The sequence below is a fragment of the Pleurodeles waltl genome, chromosome 1_1 (genome assembly GCF_031143425.1).
Source record: "Pleurodeles waltl isolate 20211129_DDA chromosome 1_1, aPleWal1.hap1.20221129, whole genome shotgun sequence".
NCBI lineage: Eukaryota > Metazoa > Chordata > Amphibia > Caudata > Salamandridae > Pleurodeles > Pleurodeles waltl.
The window spans coordinates 476,307,215-476,331,791 of record NC_090436.1 but is presented as its reverse complement, the minus strand read 5'-3'; the positions used below and the strand labels follow the sequence as shown (position 1 = coordinate 476,331,791).

General features: G+C 40.9%; 1 long non-coding RNA gene across 3 annotated transcripts; it reads left to right on the top strand.

Annotated features, from left to right (window-relative positions):
* The first annotated feature begins 1,347 nt into the window (after nucleotides 1-1,347).
* LOC138285189 (uncharacterized) lies at nucleotides 1,348-23,905 on the top strand. Of its 3 annotated transcripts, XR_011201538.1 has the most exons (3): nucleotides 1,348-1,556; nucleotides 13,777-13,948; nucleotides 19,469-23,905. It is a non-coding gene; the product is annotated as an uncharacterized lncRNA (long non-coding RNA). The 3 variants fall into 3 exon arrangements; XR_011201537.1 differs by lacking the exon at nucleotides 13,777-13,948 and having other exon boundaries at nucleotides 19,769-23,905; XR_011201536.1 differs by lacking the exon at nucleotides 13,777-13,948.
* Nucleotides 23,906-24,577: the final 672 nt, after the last annotated feature.

Genomic DNA, 24,577 nt, shown 5'->3' with positions numbered 1-24,577 from the left:
AGGATTTGGGCTGTGTTAGTATAGAGGGCCATTTTAATGGTTTGGGTTAAAAAGATGAGAGAGATTTTGACAGTTGAGCCTGCATACTGATCAATAAATCGGAAAGATGACTGAGATTACTGAAGAAGCTGAAATGGGAGGGAAAATAGAAAATTATTTAAATAAGACACTAGGAAAACTTATGAGTTATACTTCTGATTCAATTGATAAAAAGTTAGATAAACTATGGCTAAATAGTAGGCAGAAGGTGATTGAAGATACATTTACTCCAGAAATAACAGTTAGTGAAGGCAATGGTAAGGCACATCAAACTGTGCATGGTCACGGGTAAGCATGATCGAGTTGAATGGGGACTATCCATCATTCAAAGTAAAACTATACCTCCTGACAAACCAATCAAATGGGGGTTGCTTTGTTTAGACTTTGGTATTCTTTTTTGTTTTACTGAACGTTTTTGAAAAGGCAGAAAAGCAACAAAACATACCTTGAAGTGATTCCATGTTAGTTTCATCCCATTTAATGGAAAGTGAAATTTAAATGCGCAGATTGCGGACTACGCATCATCAGAACAGCTTTTTCTGCAGTTTTTATGCAGCATGAGTTTGATCCAAAGGCATTAGACAGCTTTGCATGAGCACTAGATTATATTATGCAAAGCAATATTGATGCTTTTTTGTTTGTTTTTTATTCATGGGAATGTAAAGTGAATCAGAGGGTAGTGAGCAGACACCAGGCAGTTCCAAAGTCGGAAGCTCTGGTCAAGTAATTGTATGTTTATATAACGCTTAGGACGTATACAGTCTAAATTGAGAGGGTTGGCTTGTGTGTGAATTTGATTTCACCATTTACTTGCCTTAGAATGGGAGGCATTCCAAGGGGGAAAAAGCAAAAATAACATTGTTAGCTTAAAAATCAAGTCTCCAACTTGGAGCGAGAGCGTTAGTCTGTGTGCAACGTACGGTGATTTATTAAAGCCTAACTAAAACTCCCAGGATGCAGTTTGTTTTTAAATGACACTGGAGAACTGTGGCCCCCATCTTCTTATCTGGCAGTCCCTCTGTCAACACTATTACAACACTAAAACATATACCAAACATCAGCGTTGGATGATTTTCACTGTAGTAGAAATATGCTCCTCTGTCTAGGAGAGCTTTTGCCTTCCATTCTTTGCTCCGTTCGGATCTGCATGGTTGTTTGCCTGTTTACAATACATTTTCAATAAAGATTGTTGAAAACAATGGACAAGGGCAACCAACCTTGTAAAACCCCGCCCTCATTCAAGCCGTTTTGGCCAATCGGGAAGGCGATTGTTGTGCTCAACCCAACAATCAAGTTACTCGACCCCAACCCATGCAGCTCTTTCTTCCTCATGTTGCTGAAACTGAGGGAAATAATGCCGAGCCTTGGAGGAGCGTGTATGGAAACAAACAGAAGGAATTGCATCACCAGAGTCTCTTTTCAAACTAAATCGGGGACTTTGCAGGGTGTTAAGCTGAGCGCAGCGCTCTGGCAGGAAGGGAAAGAGTGTAGTGATCAGGGAGAAATAGATGAATGAGGTAAGTGAGGAACCGGCCCTCCCCATCCCCCAAAGGTGAGCTGTTGACTAGTTTGGTATTTACAACAAAAAAAAAACGGGGGAGAGGGATGCCTCGATCCTCATAATGGGCTTTTTCATTGTGCCTCCTTTCTCTTCTATCAGTCCTTTCATTTCTGCAGCGTATTCTACTGCAGCTTCGTTTCTTCCTGCCCACATCTAGCATCTACGCTCTGTTCCTTACCTGTGCACTTTTCACGCTGTAAGGTCTGTCCTTGCATGTGCTGTCTACATTACTTTCGCTTTCTTCTCTGTTTTCACACATTTCTTCCGCTTTTTGCTCTGCCAGCTGCTCTCTGCTTATTACTAAAACATTTACATCTGATCTCGACCCTCCGCATTAACTCTCTGCTTGATTTTCGCACCCTGCACACATGCTCTCCTGCTCGATCTGCTCTCGCCATTACACCTGCTCTCCACTATCACATTTGCTTTACAAACTGTGCTGTCCACCCTATGTAAGAATAAGCCACTCACCACCTGCATTCTCAACCCTCCACATCTCTTCTCCCTGCACGCTCTACAACCTGAACATCCATTTACCACTTTTGTAAGTGCATGCTCTACCCCCCCAAATTGGCTATCTACTTTCCACATGCACTTTCTACATGCATTCTCTCCACCGTCCACGTGCCCTCTTTACATTTACTCCTCACAATTCACATCCATTTTCTTCCCTGTACATTACTATTCACCCCAGACATCTTCTTTACACTTCACGTTTACATCCTCCAATTGTAGTCTACAGCCTGTTCATCCGCACATTAGTCTGTACATTTTCTCGCAATTTTCCATTTGCTGCTGTCACCCTGCAATCATTTCCATGCTATATATCCATTCCCAACCATACAAATGCATTTTCCTCTCCCCACTACGCCCTACACCACCCAGACTCTCTCCGCCCTCCACCTTCCACCCACTCTCTCTCCGCCCTCCACCTTCCACCCACTCTCACTCTCCACACACTCTCACTCTCCACCCACTTTCACTCTCCACCCTCCTCCCACTCTCTACAATGTACTGCAACTTTCCACATGTGCTCTACACTTTGCACATGCAATATCCATCCTGTATCTCCGCTCTCTACTCTATGTGCTCCACACCCACTCCAAACCCATGTGTAATACCATTCACTACATCTACTGTGCAGCCACTACATCTACTTTCCACTATGAGCACCAGCACTCCATGACCCATATCCACCCACTAAAATATGCTCTGCATCCACTTTCCATTTATGTTCTCAAACTATACATTTGCCTTACCTCCTATCCATTCTCTTTCCATTGTCTGCAGTCCATGTATCCTGCACATACACTACACACCACCAGCTACATGCACGATCCACCCATGCTGTCTACTCTCCAAACCCAATGTCTATGCTTTGTATTCACCCTCTACTTCTCTTCAACACAATACACACTCATTCTAAATCCTCTGCATCCATACTCCACATTGCCCGCCACATCTACACTTTACCTCCGCTCTATTCTCTCTTCTTGAAACACATCTCTCAGTGGCCAGCTGCTTTCTGCCATCTACATTTGCCCTCCTCATGGGGTTTCAACACTTTGCCTACCTTTCTATTCTCCGCCCTCCATAGGTGCTCTTCAATTGATAGATTTGTCCTTCACATGTACTTGCCATCCAGTACTCTGCTTGCCACCCTTCACATTTGCCTCCCCACACTTCAGATCTGCTTCCCTGCCCTCCACATTTGCTTTTCACATTGCACATCACCTCTCTGCTCTCCACATTCACTATCCACACTGTGCATGCCCTCTCCAACCTCCACTTGGGTCTTCAACTCCATACATTCGCTCTCCAACCTCAAGATACCCTGTACATCCACTCTCGATGGTCAACAGCCACTCTTATTATCTATTCTTCAGGCTACTGCACCACATCTGCAATGCAGGCTCTACCCATTCTACTATTATGTATATCTGCACTTCATGGTCTCTATCCTCTCTGCATTCCACAACTACTCTCCAAGCCCCCTCACAGCACTGTATAGACACTTTAGACACTGGTCATCTGTTTCATCCTCTAAATGTGCTCTCCGCCTCTCTTTTTGTTCTCCATACTCTGTCGTCACCCTCCATATGCAATCTTCAGGATCCAGGTGTGCACTCCACACTTCACATGCACTCTCTTCTGTGTATTCATTGTCTGTTAACCCTTCACATCTGTTCTTAACCCTTCACATCCAATCAAAGCCCTCTGCATCCACTCATCAAGCCTCACCTACACTTTCCACCATATACATCTGCTCTCCATGTTCAGGTTCTACACTCTAAACTTTCACTGCATAACTCCCTTCTCACTGCAGTACATCTGATCGTTGCCCTTTATATTCTCTTGTACTACATGTGCTGACCATACTACATATGCAGCCTTGATCCTCTATATCTACTTTCCACACTGTATACCTTCTCTCCCCTCTGTACATTTATTTCCCACTGTGTACATTTGCTGGAAACACTCCACTGTCTACATTTGCTCCACACCCTGTGCATCTGGCCTCTACCCTGGACATGCGCTCTCCATTTTGTACATATGCTCTTCACACTAAATATGCACTCTTCTCATCTACTTTTAAACTATACTTTGACATGTCACATCTGATCTCCACCTTCCACCTGTGCTCCACATTCTGCACATCACTCTTCACATTTGCCATTCAGCCTATACAGGTACTCTCAACCTCTACGTCTTCACCACCCTAATTACACACTTTTGCCACACTCCACATGCTGTTTTCACTCTCCACATTCACCCTGGTCTAAATTCTTCCCTCCGTCCTTTCTCCACACTACCTCCCCACATCTGAGCAGGCTCTCTATTCTCTTTCTACAATACATCTTCACACCACACCCCACATTGCCTCTCAAGCATCCCCTCTCCAACAAGTACCTACACAAATCTTCCCACCACTCTCCATCTTCAAACTTATTGTTCATCCTCGTGGTGAGTATTTCAACTGTCTTCCCTCGATATCCATCCTGTACATCAGCTCTTCGCGGTACACAACCAATGTAAGCACTTTTTATCAGCTTTCCAACTCCTTCATATCCTCACCCTGCCTTGTACATTTGCTTTCCGCATGTGTCTTATCCATTCTCCACAAACTCTCTGCGCACTACATCAAATCTGTACTCTTTTTCTGTTGTTTCGGTCTGCCCCCTACCCTACTGATTGACTCTTAGTCCTTTTCATTCTCTCTCCAAGCACTTGATCGCTTCTGCATCCTGCATACTACTCTGCATAACATCCACGGCTAACCCTTTCCATCTCTGTCACATTTATATGCTCTCTCTCTCCACCCTCCGAAACCATCCTGCGGATCCATTATGACCCCCGACGTGAGCTCTCCATGTGTCAATGTCCACTGACTCTTCATCCCTGCTCACCTCCACAAGCACTCTCCATTCTTTTTCTTGAAACTATCTCTTGATGTTGAATCCAAAGCTGATCCACACACCACACTTCACAGACCAAATACATGCTCTTATATTCACATTTGCCCTCCACATGCACATCTGCTCCCTGCCGTCCACATCCACTCTCTGTACTATACATGCATTTCCCACCTTCCATTTGCCCTTACTACTCTATACATGTGGTCTCCACCCACTCAATGCATTCTTTATCCTTTCCATCCATTCTCCACTGTCCACATATCTTTTCTCCACACCATCTCGCCACATCTGCAGTGCAGGCTCTACCTACTCAATCTGCATCCTCTCTCTGCGGCTGTGAATTTTGCCTAATTCTGCGTAATTCCACTGAAATTTTGTGTAAGTGCACAGAAGCAAATTATGTGCATTTTGCACACCCCTAATTCAACACGCTCTGTAACCTCCCATTCAGGCCCCACAATTACTTCTCTACATCCAATCTGTCCTTTGTCCACACCACATTTGCTCTTAGTGGATTACATCCACACTCTGACCTTTCCATTGTCTGCCTACTCTTTTTATTCACTATCTGCATCTGTTGTCCACCTTAGATATCCACCCAAGCACTCCCAATTCACTATCAAAGTCCTACCTCACTTTCCACGAAGTACATCGACTCTCCATTTTCATGGTTTGCACTCATTCCTCTGTGCATACATTCTTTCTCAATGGACTACATCCACTCATTGCCCTCTAGATCTTTTGACCAAACTCTGTATGCCATTTACTTTTACTTCAACAAACAATTTCTGCCTGCTATATCCACTCTCCACCCTACACATTCGCTCCAACGTTGATGTCCACTGTCAACATGTGTTGTTCATGCTATATTTGCCATCTCCATCCTTCATTTTTACGCTCTGCACTTTACCTTCCCTGACCACTCTGTGTTCTTCACCCTCTACATGTGCTGTAAATACTCCACATGTGCTGTACATGCTCTCTCCACCCTGTACGGTTGCTCTTATTTCCACTCTCTGCATGTCCTCTCCATTTGGTTCATATGCTCTAATACAGTCACAGCACTCTCCATGTTTCCACCCAGCCAATACATGCCTCTCCACGCTAAACGAACACTCTCCACCCTAACATATGCTTGCCACCATCCAGATATTCTCTCCAAATACTTTACACATTCCTCGTGCTCTCTCCACCTTCTATGCTCTCTCCACCCTCCTTATTCTTTCTACCCAGTACTTCCCTCTTTAGCCTCCACATGCTCTTTCCACTGTGTGTATTCACTGTCTACCCAGTACATCCACTGTAAACAGTCCAAACCCTTCTTTCTGTATCTTTTCTCCAAACCACCCCACACCACCACATCATCAGTGTAAGCTCTACATCCTCTCTCCATCATGTCCATCCAAGCTCAACAACCTTTGTCTCCCCTTTTTTGTACTTCCACTCTTCATCTCTGCTTTTCAAAATCCTGCACCTTACTGTAAACTTCTCGCCCACACTGAACGTTCATGTCAACCAGCTACCTCTGCACATCTGCCCTCCACTATTGATATCCACACTCGCTCTTCTGTCTGGACATGGGGACTCCAACATCCACAGGTGCTTTTCACCCTTTGCTTGCATGCTCCCCTCCACATACATTGTCCTCCTTCTAAATCAGCTCTTGACAGCTGTTCTTCTACTTACACAGCCCTTTGTTTCAACTCTCCAGTTTCCATATCTTCATCTTGACCTGTATGTTTGCTTTTTCCACCCCTAAACTAGTCTCTACATCCACTCTACACCTTTGGCACAAGCTCTTCATATCTGCTGAACTTCCACTAACTCCATCTCTGTTCACCTCCAGACTACACAAGGACTCACATTTTTCCTTGAAACTGCTGTTTATGTGCTATTCAGATCTACTGCTCACACTACCTACACACCTTATCCATACTCTTCTGTCTAGCTCTATCGTGTTTCACTATCCACTACCACTTCTCAAGTCTACTGTGCATATTTGATCTTAAAACACCACTTAACTCTTTGCTATTCAATGCTTATTTGCACACACTCAACACCCCTTACTCATATCTACTTCCCTCACTAGGCATCACTGAGCATATCTCCTGTTCTTGCACGCTCTAGATCATCATCCATACATTATACAATCTACTTGCACTGCAAACCCATTTTTAATCAAAGACTCTCAAATTAATATACAATTTATGTGTAGACATTTAGAACACTATACACTGCATTGCTCACTGGCATTTACTTACATAGCACTCACTAATTACTCATCACCCACAGTACTTACCCTCATCCACTTAATATACTGATTTACCAGTAGCCATCTTGGCCATAAGCTTGTCCTAACTCATCCAAGTGCAGCGCCACTGACACCAGTACTTACCAGACTACTAATACCACCACTTGACAATAGGTACTTTCCATCTGAGTGACTGGAATCATGCAATTCTGCAGCCAGGTTTTTTTTTCCATAATTGATTTGCCACATAATCTTTGCCCAGACAGTATTACTATGTGTAAACATAACCAAATAATGAAGTAATACTAAAAAGTGACACACCATGCCACATAATTAGCCATTTCTTGTTGTATAATTTGGTGCTCCCCTTCTGCATAATTCCAATGGCCCTGTTTATAATAATAGTTGCTGTCACCCTGCACTCATGGACCACCACTGGTGATACTTATTCATGGTTGTATGTTGGAACAACGCAGGCATTTACCATGCCTGCCTTAACGCGTCCCGAACCACGAATGCGTTTCTACAACGCATTCCTTTACCACGCAAGTCATTACAATGACTTGCGTTGGGGAAAGCTCTGGACTTTGGAATAGTTTAATTTACTATTCCAACTCCAGTCTGAGCCACAGTAGGGAAAGTGTTGAACTTAAAGTCCAACCTCAGTCCAACAACACTTACCCTAAGGCAAGTCGTTGCAATGACTAATATCAGTTCACACCAGTCTCCTACACCCACTGATAAGACACTCACAACTCCTCAGTGACTCACATTCCTATTTTCCAGCCACTCAAATCCATTCCTCAATCTCACTACCATTTAATTTAACCTACTCACACTACTCATTCAGAAAACCATTTAGAAAACTTTTCACATATCTACACCATTGACCCACTTGAAAACAGTAACTTAAAAACCCACCCACTCACAATTAGCCAGCCCCTCGCCCAAAGCCATTCAGTCATAACTGTCAATCTCTCCCAGTAAAAATATTACTCCCTCCTAAAATTCATGTCATGACATCCACCAACAATGCTTAACAAACCCTCTCACCTATAGCTCCTCAAAGTGCTCCCCTGCCACTGTCATTACCATTTTCCTATATCTTCTCAGACACTGATAGCAAGAACTAAAAGAGGATATTGTTAATAGAAGTATGCAAAATATGTGTAACTTTCTTTCCACACAATTACATTAAATCTCTGCACAATTCTGTGAAATTACACATAATTAAAGGAAATGCGAATGCAGCAATTAGCACTGTATTTTAGTGTTAAATGCACCCTTGCGTCACTATTTTACGCGAGTATTTTTTGTGTTAAAAGGGTGAGTAATAACTGCTCTCATTCTGTCATTTCTGTGCATTTTTGGTAAATTTTTACCACAAATGGCACATTCACATGTAAAAGATAGTATAATTATGCAGTGTGGCATCATTTAAAAGAAATTGCGTAAGAAGTTTAATTCAAAATTCCCAATATTATGTTAATTACGCTGGGGTAATTAACATTTTTTTCAGGCCTAATGGTTGATAAGATTGAGATAAGTGGGTGAAATGCATTGTGGTAGTTCTCCCTTGTCCTTAATACAGTCTGTTGTAAGCGCAAAAAACATGCTTAGTATGAAGTAAGTGAAATTCCAGGCATTCAACACAATTATTTCAATTTAGAGAAATGTGTTATTACTCCATTAAGAACGTTTTAATACCATTTTACTTCAAAGAAACTGGTGCTATTTATGAAACTTTAAATGCGATGACATGTTTCCTTACAACACCTGTAATTCCCCGTTAAAAACATATTTTGCAGTAATTGCAATTAAAGGTTGCGGTGACAGAGTTAGTGGAAGTGCAGTAATACTACAACATTAAGTCAGGCAGAGATATGAAATGCTGTAATTGAGGGGCTTTATTGTATTTACTTAAAGATATGGTCTAATGTTCTTATAGTGTAGCTGCGGAACAACTCTGAGAGAGAGATCAATCACAAAAAATTAAATCAGTGCAATCATCATAAAATTATGCTGGACTCAGAAAAACATATCCAGAAATCCCCAGGGTCATAGTGAAGTAATAAAAAAGAACCATGAAGTACTTATGGAGTTGTAAAATAATGCATACACATCCTGAAGTAATCATAATCTTCTCCCATCCCCTAGTTGTAACAAAGGCATTGTGACGTAATCTGCTCCCATCCCCTAGTTGTCATGGAGACATCATGAAGTAATCTGCTCCCATCCCCTTGTTGTCAAGGAGTCATCATGAAGTAATCTGCTCTCATCTCTTTGTTGTCATGGAGTCATCATAAAGTAATCCGCTCTCATCCCTTTGTTGTCATGGAGTCATCCTGTAGTAGTTCAAGATAATCACACATTTTCCAAAGAAGTAATCAGAAGACCATCCTGGAGTAGTTCTTGTGATGACTCTGGAGTCATCTCATTTAAATATTTCGCCCTATAGGCATACTTCAGGATGGTTTGGGATGACTTCACTGGATAATTACAGGAATAGCCCAGCTGAAGTCATCGGATGACTTCAGAATGACTCCAGGAAGATCTTCCTTTTTGACTTGGGGAAGCAGCAGTTGGCGCCCTCCCCAATATCAAGGCCAGGGGGGGACATAAGAACTCATCAGCTCAGGGCCTGGAGGTGCACCCTCCAGCCACGAGCAGGCCTCCGAGGGTGCATCCCATCAGGCCTCTCCTCTCGCATCGCCCCCTCCCCCCGCTGCAGGCTCACTCACTGCCACCTTGCGGCCCGCTTTCGCTCGGCAGGTCTCACTTCTCCTTGGGGTCTAGCATCTCCCACCAGATCAGATCAGAGCCATTTCTGGTGCCAGTCATGCACGGGTTGCCGTGGCCTCTGCTGCCCTCCGACGCTGTTTGTGGCCTGCGCCCATGTGAGTATCAGCAGCTTGAGCGTCTCCTCAGCCTCGGCACCCGGGTGTCAACCCTCACGACTTGCACCTCCAGGGAACCCTAGACTCAACTGTCCTATTCTGCCGCACGGCCATGCAGAGTTGCATGCCTGGGAGCGGATAAAAGGCGGATAATCGGGGCTTTGCTATGGAGCCTCGCTAATACTCAGCCACCATCTTGGCTGCTCAAGCCATGGCCCCATCGAGTAAGTTTCTCGATAGTTGCACAAAATGCACCCGGCCGCTCGTTGATTCCATTTGGAGAGTACCCGAATGAATCTATTACTCCCAACAGAGAAGAAATGTGGCTGAAAACTAAAGCGACGTGGATGAATGCATTCAACAAAGGAACTTATTGCATAAGGTTTTAAACCAAATTAAGTATGCGTACCCGTTGGTTTACGAACCGCTATACAGTCTTTTAAAACTACAAAAACAAAACTGTATACATCAAACAGTGAAAATGTCAAAACCTTCTGGTAACAGTAGCATATTTTAAATTTCAACAGAATTGTATTCCAAGTTGTATTATAGTACCTCCTCGCGGCTTCCATTTGTAATAACAGAAATAAGAGAGCCACTTAGAAATGGTCAGGGTAAACTAGAAAAGTAAAATAAACCTCTAAACTAAATAACTAAACGAGTTTTGTTAATGAAGAAATTAACTATCAGATTTATCATTGTTAAGTCTCTTGTTGGGGCGAGGTGTCAGATCGTGATTTAACAGGAGAAACAGTTACTAAACATTTCTGTAGAAGACATATACAGACATGCAAGGCTGCTCTCCTGTTTCATGGTTAATCTGCTTCTAACCTAGTAGAGGGGTCTGTTCTCGAGGACTGGATACCTTTGAAACAAAAGGCACCAGTCATTGGCTTTCAGAATTTACTCCAGTGTCCTGTTGTCTCTTTGGAATCCAGTGGAGATTTTTGTAGGTGAATATGTATTACTGGTTGTTGGGATTATTAGCCCTGGCGCTATGATTGGTCAAATAAGAATTGGTTTGTGCACCTGATGGCTTCTCTTTATAATTTTTCTCTTTTCCTGAGTTTTTTCTTCATTGGGGAGGCACAGGAGGTGTACTTTACAGCAGTTAGTGCCTCTTACCATGCCATTTTCTTGCTATTTTTAATGCAGCACTTTATATGATTCAGCCTCCCCACTCTAAGGGAAAGAATCAGGCACTTTTCCAAGTCATCGAATGCGTTGAGAATACACAAGACTGTATTTGTAGACTTACAAATTCCTCTTTGGTGTGCTTCTCCTTATGTCCAGATGCAGTCTACCAGCTGTTCGTCCCCTTCTTTTAGCTTTGGATGCTTTGGATGCTCTCACCCTTCTCTCACTTCTAATCAGCCATCCTTAAATAAATTGCTTGTGGGATTGGACAACTACTGCACTGGAATATGGGCGAAATTATCGTTCACATTTTAGTAATCGCATTAAATCATGAGAATTCATAAATTCCAGATCAATTACGTGATTTAGCGCTGTGCATGCCAGATGATGTTACAATTACTGTAAGAGCTCGGTTAGGCATCAGTGGCAAACACTGCTTATCTCCAATCGTTTTCAGTCTCCCCTTTCTCCATACCCCTCCAGGCGTTTTCACTTCTTACATCAATAGTGTCATGCTGCTTGGATCGGTAAGCTGTACCAGCCTCACACCAAAATGGCCTCTGTAGTTTTGGGGGTCTGAGGTTGGCTCACATGTTGTCAGCATGCTTCAACCAGCACAGTATGCAGTTACCATCAAAAAACTTTGCTGTGTGTGCACGCCTTAAATTGGAATTGCAGGCACTCATGTGTATCAGAGTCTACGAGCAACTTCTCTGCTGCCGGTGCCCTCCTGCTGTCTTAACTCCACTATTTGTTCAACCGATTTTTTTGAATGCAGAAGAGTGCAGAAAAATCTCTATTAAGGTCGAATGCTATATTGTCATCCCTTTGCGATAATTCAGTATGTAGTGTACATCGTTATTGTGGTTGCACGTAGTTGCCCATTCTGGGAAACGTGATATGTGCACCTATACTGTTTACCTCAGTGCTAAGTGTAGGAGGCTGGCCTGGATTATAGTGGGTACCCTGTGGGACTTACACCCTGTGCCAGGTCCAGTTCTCCCTTATTAGTAGAATAGAGGTGTTTCTAGCAGCTTAGGCTGATAGAAGGTAGCTATGGCAAAGCAGCTTAGGCTGAACTAGGAGACATGCAAAGCTCCTACTATACCACTTATATCATATGCACAATATCATAAGAAAACACAATACTAAGAGTTACTAAAAATAAAGGTACTTTATTTTTATGACAATATGCCACAAGTATCTCAGTGAGTACTCTCAGTAAGAAGATAAGTAATATACACAGGTTATATGTACACAAACCCAAAACAGGTAAGTAAGAGTCAGAAAAGTAATGCAAACAGTGTAGAATTACACTAGGTTGCAATAGGCAGACATAGGTCTAGGGGCAACACAAACCATATACTCCAAAAGTGGAATGCGAATCACAAATGGACCCCAGACCTATGGGAGCTTGTAGAGGGTCGCTGGGACTGTAAGAAAACAGTCAGGGTGTCCAAGATACCCCACCCCAGGACCCTGAAAAGTAGGAGTAAAGTACACCTACTACCCCCAAAAGAGCACAATAGTTGTGATAGGGGGATTCTGCAAGAACAACAAACACAAGCAGTGCACTGAAAATGGATTACTGGACCAGAGGACCTGCAAAGTAAGGGGACCAGTTCCAATAGTCGCGACAGTGTACGGGGGGGGGCAGGAGCCCAGGAAACCCCAGATGAAGGTGCAAGAAAGCTGCCTCCGGATGGAAGAAGCTTGGAATTCTGCAAGAACGAAGAGGACTAGGAACTTCTCCTTTGGATCGACGATGTTCCCACGCAGAAATACCGCAAACAAGCCATGCTAGCTGCAAGGGTCGTGGTAGAGGTTTTTGGGTACTGCTGGGGACCAGGATGTCGCCCCTTGGAAGAGGAGACAGAGGGGGCGCTCAACAACTCAGAGAGCCCCCACAGAAGCAGGCAGCACCCGCAGAAGTACCTGAACAGGCACCTGGAAGATTTGTGAACCGGACTCCACGCAGAGTTACAAATGAGGGTCCCACGACGTTGGAGGCCAACTCAGAGGGTTGAGCACTGCAGGACAGAGTGCTGGGGACCCAGGCTAGGCTGTGCATCAAGAAAATCCTGGAAGAGTGCACAGGACCCGGAGCAGCTGCAAATCACGCAGTACACAGGTTTGCAGTCTAGCGTGGGAAGGCAAGGTCTTACCTCCGCTAAACTTGGACTGAAGGATCACTGGACTGTGGGAGTCACTTGGATAGAGTTCCTGTGTTCCAGGGACCACGCTCATCAGGATGAGAGGGGACCCAGAGGACTGGTGATGCAGTGTTTTGGTGCCTGCATTAGCAGGGGGAAGAATCTGTCAACCCACGGGAGATTTCTTCTTGGCTTCCAGTGCAGGGTGAAGGCAGGTGACCCCCCAGAGCATGCACCACCAGGAAACAGTAGAGAAAGCCGGCAGGATGAGGTGCTACAATGTTGCTGGTAGTCATCTTGCTACTTTGTTGCTGTTTTTCAGGTGTCTTGGAGCAGTCAGCGGTCGATCCTTGGTAGAAGTCGAAGAGGGAGATGCAGAGGAACTCTGGTGAGCTCTTGCATTCGTTATCTGAAGAATTCCCCAGAGGAGAGACCCTAAATAGCCAGAAAAGAAGGTTTGGCTACCAAGAAAGGAGGATTGGCTACCAAAAGAGGTAAGAGCCTATCAGAGGCGGTCTCTGACATCACCTGCTGGCACTGGCCACCCAGAGCAGTCCAGTGTGCCCCCAACACCTCTGTTTCCAAGATGGCAGAGGTCTGGGACACACTGGAGGAGCTCTGGGCACCTCCCCTTGGAGGTACTGGTCAGGGGAGTGGTCACTCCCCTTTCCTTTGTCCAGTTTCACGCCAGAGCAGGGCTGGGGGATCCCTGAACCGGTGTAGACTGGCTTATGCAGAGATGGGCAGCATGTGTGCTCATCAAAGCATTTCCAGAGGCTGGAGGAGGCTACTCCTCCCCAGCCCTTCACACCTATTTCCAAATGGAGAGGGTGGAACACCCTCTCTCAGAGGAAATCCTTTGTTCTGCCTTCCTGGGCCAGAGCTGCCTGAACCCCAGGAGGGCAGAAACCTGTCTGAGGGGTTGGCAGCAGCAGCAGCTGCAGTGGAAACCCCGGAAAGGCAGTTTGGCAGTACCCAGGTTCTGTGCTAAAGACCCGGGGGATCATGGAATTGTACCCCCAATACCAGATTGGTATTGGGGTGACAATTCTATGATCTTAGACATGTTACGTGGCCATGTTCGGAGTTACCATTGTGACGCTACATATAGCTAGTGACCTATGTATAGCGCGTGTAATGGTGTCCCCGCACTCACAAAGTCCGGGGAATTTGCCCTGAACGATGTGGGGGCACCTTGGCTAGTGCCAGGGTGCCCACACACTAAGTAACTTGGCACCCAACCTTCATCAGGTGAAGGTTAGACATATAAGTGACTTATAAGTTACTTATGTGCAGTGAAAAATGGCTGTGAAATAACGTGGACGTTATTTCACTCAGGTTGCAGTGGCAGGCCTGTGTAAGAATTGTCTGAGCTCTCTATGGGTGGCAAAAGAAATGCTGCAGCCCATAGGGGTTTCCTGGAACCCCAATACCATGGGTACCTCAGTACCATATACAAGGGAATTATATGGGTGTACTAGTGTGCCAATGAGAATTGGTAAATTTAGTCACTAGCCTGTAGTGACAAATTTAGAAAGTAGAGAGAGCATAAACACTGAGGTTCTGCTTAGCAGAGCCTCAGTGATACAGTTAGGCACCACACAGGGAACACATACAGGGCACATACTATGAGCACTGGGGTCCTGCCTGGCAGGGTCCCAGTGACACAAGGGCTAAAACAACATACATACAGTGGAAGCAGTTGATGCATGTGTCCGTTTTTGTATGTGTTTTTTAACTGAGGTTTTGTACAAAGATAAGCTGCTGCTTTGAAAGTATGTCGATGTATTTGTTTCTAAAGGGAAACAGATCAACAGTCTTTGGCGTGCTATCTGATTTTCTTCTTGCACTGCTTGGTCTCAAGGCAGGGAATTCCTCAGTTACGAGCCTTGGAAAGCCCTCCTATTTTACTTTTGGATGTCAGGTGGTGTATGGTCCAGAGGTTAATAGGTTTCAAGGGGATTTATCAAGTCTTAAAGGTGACACAAATAGATAGAGGTAGATAGCTTTAGGAGTTGGGCTAATTCTACTGAATTTACAAAGAATTGTAGCCCAAAAGATTCTAAGCTTAAAAGTCACTTTTAAATTTCATAAAGCATAACATTTTAAAAGAAAAGGATTTTCATATTTCCAAAGGTGCGTTACCTTCCACATATTTGCAGTCAAAATATTCTTTCCTTTTAAAAACGTACATTTTTTTTCAATCCATTTCTAAGCTCCATACTTCTGCAGCAGAAATGTGTTTCATAAATTTATAAACAAAGTCTACAAAAGAAAATAAGCCCACAGTATTACTTAAATTAGATCAAATCCATACTTGTAGTTTTAATCTAATATTTGTTTGTAGAAAACTCATCAGAAACTCTTACCATAGAATTCATTAAGTAATTGCATGAAATTCTATCAGTCAGGGACAATAGTCAAGTTCGTCTATAATTGCATCATACTCTACTGTACAATATATTTTGCAATGTTTTAATTATAAATGAAGTAGCTCATACTTATTGTTTTTGACCTGTAACATGATGGTGCCATCTTGGATCAATTAATGTTGCATCCTCAAAGAGATCCCTCTTTTGTTTTTAATAAAATCTGTATGTCTATCCATCTTATTTTTAGTTTTTCTAGAGACAACTTGTGTTTATATGTGCAAAAAAAAAAAAATTCCACCTGTGAGTGGAATCTAGTGTGTATAGAGTATCTTTCACTGGATGACAACATGGTCACAGTGTGCACCATCTTGATTCAGGGCCATATGTGTCAGAGTCACCAGATCCTCGGGGTCTGTGCACGTTCCCAACACGTCCACCACAAGACAGCTCCAATACTCTGATTAGAATGTCACAGAGTCTAAGAGAGTCCAAGTGGGGAAAAGGGGATTAGGTAGGGAACAGCTGGGAATGAGACCTGTAGGAAGCAAAAAGGTTAGATCACACAATATCAAGATTATATCATACTAATCATTACTAGGCTATGACTCTAAACATTGTCACACTGGAAACATGAATAACTTAAGCATGGACTTAAATTACAAGGCCTCAAAAATGTTTGAATATCTGTGAGGGAATCAAGAAAGATTAATACAACATTCTAATGAACCACTCAATGAAATGTTCCATATGAATTAGAAACATCAGAATTGTCTAGAATTACGCTTTCAAATTCAAGCATCGACGTTGGCATGAGGACAAGGAAATAATCTGAATGATTTCTATAACACCATATGAATTGTACTTGAGAGACTTGTTATGCACATACAATATAACATCTAGAATTTTAAAACACTTTAGTTTTCTTAAAATGCAGGAACATGAATTGCACACATTACAGATTTCCACAAAGGTTTGTAACTGCCATGAAATGATTGTGCACAAGGAGTAACATGAATTAGACATGAGAAATGAATCGCGCATCTTACCGATTCAAAGACCACCAAGTAAATGCCATGAAGTGGTAGCACACAAAGAACTTCGTGATTTTAACACAAGAAATGAATCGCGCGTTCTGCCAATTCAAATGTCACCACAGAAATGCCATAAAATGGTAACACACAATGAATATCATGAATTAAACACAAGAAATGAATCGCACGTCTTGCCGATTCGAAAGCCACCATGTGAATGCCAAGAAATGGTAGCGCACACTGAATATCATGAACTAAGCACAAAAAATGAATTGCGCATCTTGCCGATTCGAAGGCCACCATGTGAATGCCAAGAAATGGTAGCGCACACTGAATATCATGGATTTAGTACAAGAAATGAATCGCGCGTCTTGCCGATTCGAAGGCCACCATGTGAATGCCAAGAAATGGCAGCGCACCCTGAATATAATGAACTAAGCACAAAAAATGAATCACGTGTCTTGCCGATTCGATGGCCACCATGTGAATGCCAAGAAATGGTAGCGCACACTGAATATCATGAATTTAGTGCAAGAAATGAATCGCGCGTCTTGCTGATTCGAATGCCAGCATGTAAAATACCATTAAACATCAAGTGCACATTCACACGCACGAGAGCAAAATAGTTTTATCATGCTACTTAGGCCCAAGAACTCAAAATCCTTTGAGAACGGAATCGGGGGGCCAGCCCGACCTCTGTCTTACCACCCTGATCAAGAATCACCGAGCACAGTGAAAGGGCGAGGCCTGGAAGATCAAAGTAGGCCTCCGGAACAGGAGCTCAGGAAGTTGCTGCTGCTCTGCACCGGGACCTCTGAATAGTGAGCACGTGGAGCTGGGCTGGCTCCCTTATATAGAGTCTTCGCCCAGCCCACAAACCACACCCAGGCATGCTGCAGGGAAAGCTTCTAGAAGGCCCTGGAAAGGGACCACACCCTGACACAGTCTGAAAGCCTGCAGCAGTACATTGCAAATGAACAGTATTTATATGCACCTTGAACATAAGTCTTCAGGATTAAACTCTGCAATGCAAAAGGTTAAACAACAGCATATCAGCACAATGCATGAATTACGTTATCTTGAGAGTGCTGGGTTTTTGCATTCTAGTCGCACGTAGAGCGCGCACTGCCCTGATGTTGACAATATGCCCTTAAATGTACTATTTCCTCCATGTTCTATATTTAACCCTACTCTTTTAAATATATCACATACACACCAAACTGTATTTTTGCCCTATCTATATCAAGTGTGATTTATTTCCTCAATACTCACTCTGCCTACATTTTATTTGCATTTAATTTCTCTCTTTGGGGCTGCACACTACTTTCTGCAACATTTTGCAATTGATGTGTAGGGGCTAGAATTGTCTTTTTCATTAGTCTCTCAGATCTACCCTTGTCATTATCAATATACTGTGTGAATCTATATTGGAAAACCCCTAACAAATGAGTTGCTGTTGTACATAATATTATTTGGTTAAACTTCGTTTGAGGTGATTTATCACCTATACTCATCCACTTAAATTTTATCTGAGCAGTAACACAAAATTACATTGGAAATACAAAAAGTGTGATGGATATCTGATGTTTCACTTCATTTATCTTCTGAGTCAATTATGTATCAAAACATTAGCCACATTTTGTTAATATTTAACCTGCATTTATTTCTACTTCAAGTATTTGAACATCTCCACCCTGATAACAGAGAAATATCCTCTAACTTCAAATCATTTTTCCACAACTGAGATAGTGTATTAGTCTTCAATTTGCAGTATTATTTTAATTTACACAACCTAAGCAAGAATAGGTACAATTTCTCTTCAGTTTTAATTATTTTTTTATTGAATTCTTTAGTTGCACATAGGATTCCAGCACACTGATAAATACTTTGATCGCTCATATACAAATTATGTTTTTGCTTTGAACATCTGCTTTATTCCTCCACCTGTTTGAAAGGGTTTGTTAATGTCTTTAGATCTTAAGATTGACTAAAGAAAGTTATACTTTCCTTTGATGTTTTCTCAAATAAAACGTTTCTTTTTAATGCTCACACATTTTTTGCCTTTAGTAACATATCCTTTTCATTACCACAGTCCATAAATTATGAATTTAAAGTTCTTAAAAAAAATCACAACTTTGTTCCTGCAATGAGTGGTTTTTATCTTAAGATATGCGTTTTATTCATAGATTAAAAAAATAAATTGAAATTTCACAGTTCCTTGTATGATATTAATGTTTAAACATTTCCCTGATGATTGACCCATTGTGAGTCTAAATTGAATTTGCAGTTTACTAATGTTTGTCCTGTTGTGATTCTAAATTGAATTCATCCATTACTCTCATTCAGTCTCATTCAATCTTTGCTGAAAATGTAACTACTCTTCTTTTGTATCAAAATGACTTTGATGACATCAATGAATCTTTTCCAAAAATATAATTCTGTATTTTCATTAATCATTGTTAAGGATGTTTTTTGGGGTGAATTGTAAATAAAAAAGGCATGTGAAGGGCTAAATGAAATTCTATAGCAGTTCCCTATACATGTAAATGGTATTTAATCTCAAATTTGAGGTAACTGTGGTAAATAATTATATATATATTATATTAAACAGGGAATGGATTGTTTATTTAACCTGAAACTGAGAGACATTTGGAACAATGGCTTGGACGGCACGAGCTGTTAACGACGTGCTTTTTCTGAAAGGCGAGCTCTTTTGCTAATTTCAATATGAAAGTGAAAGACATGTGCTCTAAATACTGCGAAATGTGTCAACAGAGGAAAGGATTAAGGATGATAGTTAAGTAGCACAGTTTTTTACCAAAAATGTTATAAATGGAAATGCCTGTTAATTTTTTCATGCTTAAAGAGACGTTCGTGCTGAAAGGAGTAAAAATGCCGCAATTGCTTTCAGGTGTTGTGGATAATTGCGAACTAACAATCCCAGAATGCAGTATATAAATCAGGATGGAAGTAGCAAAGAGGAAAGAACAGATGAAACCACCGGAAGAAGACACTTTGTCGAAACGCGTCGTGGGGTCTGTTTGAAAGCTTGTAACATCGTGAATAAAGGGTTCAACATGAATACAGCCTCCGAGAGTGCAGCGCTGTTCTTCTTTGAAGGTTTATGTGAGGGTTTTGGTCTTAACCCTAACGCTGCACCAGCAGGAAGGCACGTCGCTAACTAGGACCAAGTGCTTGTGTATGTTTAATTCAAATAGCAACAGTGCCCGGCATGAAGGACTGGATAAATTTGGAGCTAGCAAGGAAATACTTACTTTCTGCGTGTGTACAGTACACTGGAGGATTTAGAAAGATTGGACTTCCAAAAGCGCCTGGTGCTGCTCCAAGGCACTACCTCGTCGGAACATGGTGAGCAGATGCCTATTAAAGTTTCTTATGTTGCTGATGCGGCCCGAAATATAGGGTCCGGAGACTGCATGCTCTTTCTTAGTTCATATCATCGGATGTATATTAAACAGGGAATGGATTGTTTATTTAACCTGAAACTGAGAGACATTTGGAACAATGGCTTGGACGGCATGAGCTGTTAACGACGTGCTTTTTCTGAAAGGCGAGCTCTTTTGCTAATTTCAATATGAAAGTGAAAGACATGTGCTCTAAATACTGCGAAATGTGTCAACAGAGGAAAGGATTAAGGATGATAGTTAAGTAGCACAGTTTTTTACCAAAAAATTTATAAATGGAAATGCCTGTTAATTTTTCATGCTTAAAGAGACGTTCGTGCTGAAAGGAGTAAAAATGCCGCAATTGCTTTCAGGTGTTGTGGATAATTGGGAACTAACAATCCCAGAATGCAGTATATAAATCAGGATGGAAGTAGCAAAGTGGAAAGAACAGATGAAACCACCGGAAGAAGACACTTTGTCGAAACACGTCGTGGGGTCTGTTTGAAAGCTTGTAACATCGTGAATAAAGGGTTCAACATGAATACAGCCTCCGGGAGTGCAGCGCTGTTTTTCTTTGAAGGTTTATGTGCGGGTTTTGGTCTTAACCCTAACGCTGCACCAAACAGACCAAATGGTAAACAGAAAAAAAAAAACAGAAGAGCAAAAAGAAATAGGAAAAAGACAATATCCCCTCAGAAGTCAGAAGAAATAACATAAAATCAGCCAAATTTGGTGATAAATCTTTCAGACTATGAGTTAACTTCATCTGAACTACAATTATTAAATAAAGGTTTATCATTTTGCCCTGAGAAACATTTTGATTATGTAAATACTTGTATTGACATTTATAAATTTATTCGAAAATAAAAATTGGCAACATTTTATTCTACAAATTCCAACAACACAGATCTAGATCATGAGGAGGTACTAACTGATAATTCTAAGACAACAGATTTGCAAATTGATCAGATTGCAGATTTGAAAAACCTTTTTGACTTATATCATGATTTACCGGACGACGAGTATACTGAAGCAGAGGTCCTTCAAGAATTGCAAGTGGGCACTAATAAACATCAATTTAGCAATTTTAATAAAGATCAAAGTTTTGTCCAGTCTTATCACCTGGTAACAAAATTGACATATTTTCTGAATTAGTGATGGAGGATCTAAATAGATTACAAAAGACCAGACATCATGGACAACGGGAAATTTGACGAAAGAAGAACGATTGGCTTTAAAGAAATTGACAAACAATAATAACATCATAATAAAACCTGCGGATAAAGGTGGAAATATTGTGATTCTTAACATACGGAGCTATATGTCTGAGGCATACAGGCAATTGAATGATGAATCCAATTATAAAAAATTAAATCATAATCCCATGAATCGAATGATTTATCAATTACATTCAAGACTTGATGATTGGTATGAACAATCACTTTTGAACAAGGAAGAACTTCAATTTTTGAAAAAAGAAAATCCAACCACACCCACAATTTACTTCTTACCCAAGATACATAAATCCTTAACAGCACCACCAGGAAGGCCAATAGTTTCGGTGATTCATTATATGAGAGAATTTCAGATTATGTTGATTATTATCTAGCACCCATCGTGATGACCTTAAGTTCATATATTAAAGATTCAGGAGATTTTATTGCGAATTTTATCGGATATAAATTGGTCAGATTAATATTTATTGGTCACAATTGATGTTGTGTCGTTATATACATCTATTAATCATGAAATTGGCTTGAGAGCATGTGAATATTTTTTAAGGCAGAGAAGTATTGTGGAGTATGAGCATTCAAAAATGTTATTATCTATGATAGAATTATGTCTCAAAAGCAACATCTTTATTTTTAATCATGAAATTTACCAACAAATGTGCGGAACGGCAATGGGCATTTCCCTTTCTCCGAATTATGCCAACCTCACAATGGGTTGGTGGGAAAGGGAAATTGCTTGGGGTAAGGACAATGATGTATTTATGGATAAAATTGTACTTTGGGTTCGGTTTATTGATGACTTATTTATAATTTGGCAGGGATCACAGGAGGACTTTCAGTTGTATTTTAACAAATTGAACAACAATGATTTAGGTTTACAATTCATATGTGAAATGAGCAAATTATCGATTAATTTTTTGGACATTAATATCTATGTGGAAAATAATAAACTAGAAACCACAGTATATCGTAAGAAAACTTCAACAAACAGCATTCTGCATGGTAAAAGCTTTCACCCTAAACCTCTTATAAAGAGTATCCCATATGGGGAGTTACTCAGAATGCGTAGAAATTGCTCTAATGATCGGGAAGTTGAGTTAAAATATCAAGACACTATACAAAGATTTAGACAAAGAGGGTATAATCAGAAAATTTTACAAAAGAATTTAGAAAGAGTACGAACCATCCCTCGGGATGAAACATTAGTTCCGAAACGAGCGAGGACAAGACAGGATAATTCTGGTGAAAGTAAAGTTAGAATGATATTGGATTACACAAAGGAAAGTGGCTTAATTAGAGGAATTTTGTGTAAACATTGGCATGTTTTACAAAAAGATCAAGATTTGGGTCCTAAAATTGGTTTAGCCCCATTAATAACATATAGGAAAGCACCTTCATTAAAAGATCATCTTATTAGTAGTCACTTCATTATAAAAAATCAACAAAATTGGCTGTCAGAACAACAACTTGGATTTATTAAATGTAATAGTTGTAAAGTATGTAAAATTGGTAGATCAACCAAAGAAGTGAAATTATGGAATGATATGAAATTGAAGATAAAACATCGAATTACTTCCAATACAAAATTTACAGTCTACGTCATTGAGTGTCATAGTGGTTTAAAATACATAGGTAGTACAATTTGCATGCTTAAGAAAAGAATTTTAAAACATATTAGAGCAGTTCTGCATAAGGATTTCACATATGCTATTGTAAAATTTTCAGCAACATGAAGTGAACAGTTGGAAACAGTTACGGTATTATGGAAATGACCATATTCCTGAACATGAGAGGGGTGGAGATAGAGTAAAGAAACTCAGACAACTTGAATCTAAATACATTATCTTAATGAGGACAAAGAGCCCATTGGGATTGAATAATGATGAGGAACTTTTTGTTCATCTTTAAATTTTGGAATATTGGTATTTATAATGTTAATGATGTCTTTATGAAACTAGAATACTTTAATTTAAGTCAAATGGTAAAATGTGAATTCAAAACATTTTTTGTATTCAATTACTGTGGCTAATCCTCATAAGTATTTTTAAATTAATCATGTACATAAGAAGTTGATTACTTTTTGCCTACCTTTCAAAATTATATAATGGGATAATTATTAATTTATTTAAGTGATTATTGATTCCCTTCTCCATAGTATTTTGTTCAGATATTTTCTTTTTAATCTCAATGCAATTCCTAACTACTGAAAAATTCCTTTTTAGGTTAATTATATGAGAGTATACACAGAAAAACTACTCGGACCATAATGCATTGTAATGACTATGGGAATAAAGCACTATAAATAGTGAGAATGGAGAAAGGACTGTAAAACCAGGAAGAAGACTGTAAAGTCGAAACGCGTTGGTTTTCTCTTTTTGCATCAAATAAACTTGATTTATTTTTTGAGGAGCTGAACGGAGTGTGTGGCATTTATCTCTTGCTTACAAAATTAATTGAGGGTTCAGCCACCCTCTTTGCCTCGCACCAGCTGAGTGTGCGTCGTTTTTTCTCTTGGCGTGCTTTGTTTTGAATATATATATATATATATATATATATATATATATATATATATATATATATATATATATATATATATATACACACACACACACACACACATACATATATATATACACACACACAAACACACACATACATATATATATATGCAATTGAATAATAACAATTTTACAAGCTTATAAATCCCCGTGTTGGAGGAAAATCCATTCAACACTTTCTAGTCCTTTATTACAAGAAAGTGAAGTATTTAAGGATTGGTTGACAGATCATCTCTTCAGCAATACCTTCAATCATATTCAGTTGCCTTAAACAATCACTAGAACCTTCTGTGTAAGTAGTGAACTGCTTTATCAGTCGTTTGAGGATCTTTATAAATCAATAATGGTTGTAGCACAGAAGTTACAGTTTTCCAGGTGGATTAATATCTTTTGTATTTTTCAGAACCAGATCAGCGGACAGTGAATGTTGAACGACCATTGGCGGTACGGACTGCCACGGCCAGCAATGGGACCCGCCAACAACAAATGCACACATTGGCAAGTTTGAAAAGCACACACCTGA